Source organism: Anas platyrhynchos, chromosome 5 (assembly GCF_047663525.1).
Source record: "Anas platyrhynchos isolate ZD024472 breed Pekin duck chromosome 5, IASCAAS_PekinDuck_T2T, whole genome shotgun sequence".
NCBI lineage: Eukaryota > Metazoa > Chordata > Aves > Anseriformes > Anatidae > Anas > Anas platyrhynchos.
In genome coordinates, this window is record NC_092591.1 from 57,694,941 (window position 1) to 57,700,272 (window position 5,332).

General features: G+C 39.3%; 1 protein-coding gene across 10 annotated transcripts in view; it reads right to left on the minus strand.

The window, feature by feature from the left end:
- KCNA4 (potassium voltage-gated channel subfamily A member 4) overlaps positions 1-5,332 on the minus strand; it is a 110,703-nt gene that overhangs the window by 74,168 nt on the left and 31,203 nt on the right. The gene's annotated exons all lie outside the window — the stretch shown is intronic.

Genomic DNA, 5,332 nt, shown 5'->3' on the forward strand with positions numbered 1-5,332 from the left:
TAGACAAATGCTCGAGCACAAACCAATGTGAAAACAGCAGTTTCTCCGTTCGTATTCAGTGTGCCTGTCAGATTAACAACCTGCAATGTCCAGCAATCCAAACATGGAGAGGACATTTTTCTTAGTAAAGGTCAAAGCCTAAATTCCTTGAACACCCTAACTTGTTACCAGTGAGTAAGCACTAACTGCACTTAGGTCTGTGCAAGTATTAGCTGCTCTCCAAAGAGCCTGAAAAGAGGCTGAATGAGACTGCTTTTACTAACATTCAGAATTAACGTCCCTGTTTTTTGAATCAGAAAAACATTTTTACAGATGGGTAAGAAAACTGAAAATCAGCACCATACAAGACTAATGTCAGAATGTCAGAAATGCTACCTTACTTGGGCTTTCTCATGAGACACAAACCTGACAGAGAGATGTTGCATGGATTGCAAAGCATAGCAGACACCCATGTTTCAAAGCACGTTCTCGTCAGCCCTGAAACAAAGAACACAGTATACCAACAGAGCGATAACGCATTTGTTGCTACAACATCTGTGAAGTTGCTCAAACAAGAGGAGTAGATTGGAAGCAAAAGCCCAAATTCTGCTCAACGCAAAAAGAAAAATCTCACTGAGTAGACGGAACATGCCAGGACGTACATTTATAAAGGGTAGCAAGAAATCAGCCTACAAAGGGCAAAAGATTCCCAGAGAGGAAACCCAAAGTCAAATGCCATTAAAGCAGATGATTCTCAATGGGACATATCCAGTATCAAAGCACTGAGAGGAATTTAGGTTTTTGTCAGCCTGACAGAATAGAAATACGTTACCCTAAAAATAAAGTGTAATATGAATCCAAACACTCAATATTTGTGGGTCAGAATTCAAATCCAGATTTTGAAAATAATCAATAATCTTTATAATACTGCCAAATTAAAATAAAAATAGCACACTCCCAGGCTGGAAAGTGATTTAAGCCAGTACGTAAAGGGGGCCTAGAACAAAGCTGGGGAGGGACTCTTTGTCAGGGAGTGCAGTGACAGTACATGGGATACTGGTTTAAATTAAAAAGGGTAGCCTTGGATTAGACATTATGAAGAAATTCTTCCCTCAGAGGGCAGTGAGGCCCTGGAACAGGTTTCCCAGAGAAGCTGTGGATGCCCCATCCCTGGAGGTGTTCAAGGCCAGGCTGGATGGGGCCCTAGGCACTCTGGTCTGGTGGGAGGTGTCCCAGCCCACGGCAGGGGGCTGGAACTGGGTGATCCTTAACATAACATCTCTTCCAACACCCAAACCATCCATTCTATGATTTTATGTATGCTTTTATATCCAGTCTGACAAAACAGTGACTATTACATCCACATTATGCATAGTATATGTATTGTATCCATATCTTACAAAATAACAGGGTAACATTAAAAATACCCCAAAGAACTTTTAAAGACCTTCTGAAGTTATTTTAAACAAGTAGCTTTATGGTGATGCCTGCACTTTCAGCAGATTTAAGATTTGGTGTGAAAGTTCTGCTGCTGGCAATCATCAGTTCAATACTCTTAGATCGAACGCAGTACTTGCCATCACATTTTTCATGCAACGTGAAGGAGAAACTCATTATGTGCACTACTTATTTGCAGTTTTGTTAAGATTTACTGGATGTCTTTATGCTTACGAGTTTGTGTGGGCAAAAGGATATATCAACACTTTAATTTGTAATAAAATATATCTATTGAGGCATTGTGCAAATAAAACTGTAGCTCCTTGTAAAAGCCAAAGACAAGACAGTTGAACAAATGGCAACACAAAAAAAAAAAAAAGAAACAGTTGGACAACATGAAATTAATGGCATCAAAATAAAACCTCTAAGGTCTTTTTTTTTCATCCTTTCATAAACTAATGCTGCTCGATTCACAGCTGACACAAACAGGCTATTATTTACTCCTGTACTGTAACGATCAGTCCCAAAAGAATGAAGTCCCCCGAGTTAGGGATCCCCGTTGCATCAGGGAACATACAAAGCATAGCAAGAGTGGCAGCTTGCTGACCACAAAAAAAGCTGAGTCTAACCGCAAACGAAGTAATACTTTCTCCAAACACATCTTAGGTTTACTCAAAATTTATCATCTCTCTTTTTTTTTTTCTTTTTTTTTTTTTTTTTTTTTTTTAAAAATCAAGAGCATAGTAATTCACTGCAACCCTGTCTTTCAACTCAGACAGCCCTCCTTTCTGCATTGAGCCTTCCTAACCCTTACGCAGCTTCAAAGGTTCTGAGCTGTACCTCACAGGATTCTGCCCCTTCACGCTGCTTTTACTGCTACACTCCTCCAGAGTAAAAGCCTATTTTCCATCTGTGCTAAATTGCCCTCCCTACCAAAATCGTCAGCTCTTTTCTTCCTCCTTTCCCGCTACAATCACTCGCCTTATCTCTGACTTCACATATTTGAAACTTACATGACCATATTTCACAGAAAAACTCAGAGCAGGCAATGCCTTATCCCTACCAAGTGTTCCAGCACATTTGCTAGGTGCTAGACACACAGAGGTGCTTGCTTCGAATACTTTAAGAAAATAAACAGGAACTCTGGCTGCAACAGGAATATATAACCACAAGTATGCACTTCTTCATATCAAATAGGCCAAATAACATATTCAAATTTTATTTTCAACTAATATCCAAATTTAAAGGACATGTCACGTGATACAAAAGGTTCTTCACAAGTGAAATATCTCTGTTTCAGTTAAATAATAATAAAAAATAAATAAAACGAGCTTTAAAACTTAACTTAAAAGAAGAAATCAAGTCTCTCACCATTATCAACATTTTCTAGTTTCTAGGCCAATTTACATGGATACCACATAGTTAAAATAAATTGATAGCATTTTTCTATGGGCACGGTTCAAGCTCTTTAAAAAACGTTGTTGACATAAGTTACCAAAAACTTAAACCCCAGGAAGAAAAAAATAGCAAAAGATTTAGTTTCTATGCTTTCTCAGGCAGTTCTCTCTCCCCCTCCCCCCCAAAAAAAAATTTTATTTGACTATCTTTCAAAGTGACCTGAGATACCTAGCATTTGTACTGAACGCAGTGCTAATACCATCGCTCCCCTTCATCTGTCCCGGTGTTCTGCAGGTCAGTAACAAACCTGCCACTGCTCTGGAAAATCAAGGCTATTTTTGTGTGCTGATAGATGTCAGTATTACTTTATCCAATTTCACATGTGGATGAACTTAGACACATGCTAATTGCTGAATCTTAGCAAGCAGATCAAAACTGGTTTCAGAGTATGACTTCTACTCCTCTCCAATTCCAGATCCATTAAAGATTACTATGACAGCATACATTCCTTCGCAGCACAGGCTTTGACAGTTTTCAGATGCATTTATGTATGAAGACAGCATATGGAGTCAACCCGTGCTAGCAGAGTAACAAATTTAAATTCTAGCTCAAAAACCATGACAATATTTTTACTTAATATAGCTGATGATCCTACCTTTCATCTTCCATATCTAGAATCATTTTACTCTAACCCAGAACTTCTCCCTCATTAGGGTGCGTTTCCAGTTACGCAGATGAAAACTAATGCGATCAAAGCCAGTCTAAACCCATGGGTGGCAGACTCGTTACAAGCTAACACACAGGTCAGACTCTGAACTCCAACTCAAACCCCGCACACTCAGCCTCACTGATTGACACTAACACTGAAAAAGTGAATGCACACACCTCAGTGCTCTTCTTATATTTACTTAATACAAATTGATGTCATAACCTGTACCTCAAATATCTCCTCTCATGAATTATTCCCCTTCATTAATTCCACACATTTCATCCTAAGCAGCACAAGGCAGCAGAGGAAGCCTTATCACCCTCCTTGAATGATAGCACTTCACAGTCTCTCTGTCATCATTAAGCCAATGTATGACTTAAGCAATATATATGGAATTTATAACAGCTTTCTATTAATGGTCAGATACACGGCTTACATCCCACCACTGTCACATTAGGATTAAAGCTTTATATTCCAGTGCTTTGGAATCCCGGCTATCCCCAGAAGTGCAAAATTCTCCCTCATCTCCATAGGCTTTTGCTTATTTCTAGACAACCATTCCACCGACTCTTCAACACTGTGGCAATAAGTTAATGAAAAGGCATCCTAATTTATAATCTTACATTTTAAAGGGATGCTTACAATTACAAAAAAAAAAAAAAAATGTATTTCTACCTTTGGATATCTTTTACAAAATCTCTTTATCAGTGATGCCAGAGGCTACGACAAGTAACAGACTAAAAGAGAACCCCACCAGCACCCTGTTACTTTGGCTCTTTCGAGCTGCTTCTAACATTTATGCCCAGTCGACTTCAGTACTTCCTTATGCCAAGAAATTTTTCTAGTTCGAAAATACAGCAGAGGGGAAAAAAATGCTAGGCCTCAAAAAAGTTGTGTATTATTAACTATTTGAGCTTAAATTGTCTATACACTTCAAGCCATTTGCTTTGCCCTTTTAGATAAGTTGAGCTTTTTAGGGGGGGTGGCTACTGTTTCTGACATTGCTAAAGAATGCTTCTGAGGAGACCAGGGCCAAAAGCTGTTGGAATAAATTTTAACCACCTGTATCTACTCCCAGATGTTTATGCTGAATCAAGACTGGTTTCTGTTGCTCTACTCTCTACCCTAGCTCAGCTCCAAAGTTTGTTTGTTTAGTAAAAGCTGTCAGCTGTTACTGTAACGTCCATCAGCTGTGCCTTGCTGCAGGTAAATGGTATGGCGTTACTCAGTGCTCTGTTACTAACACCAGCTCGTACTGCTCGTTATGTTGTTTCTAGGTTCATGCTATGCCTGGCTGTACTTGCTCTGGGTACAGTTGAACCTTCTTATTCTTATCACCCACTCAAAGTCTGCTGTGAAGTCAATTAGTAATTACTTGGTTATAAATGACAGGGGAGGGAAACACAAGTCTCTAGAGCTGGTAACTGGGTGGCCTTACTTTGTTCACGTTGGGCTGTGAGACACGAGTTTTTGGTGGGCAGAAATACAGTGAATTCTCTCTCTGATCTTTTCTTTCATCGTATGGCAACTCTGCAAAACACACGCACTGTGTAACGCAGCAGCAGGTGGAACAACTGAGTCCCATAAATCCACCTGCTACAGCTCACCTATTGAAAGGCTATTCTGCCTTCGAAGAGGTTTGGGAAGAGCAGTACCCTTCTGTAAAAGAATGCCGGTTGTGAATCCAGTCTGGAAAGAAAACTACTGGGCAGGAGTCGAAGAAAGTTTCTATCCAATATTTTTTTGTTTGTAAACGCTCAAATTCTAAATATAAACAGGGAAATAAATAAATAAATAAATAAATTTTAC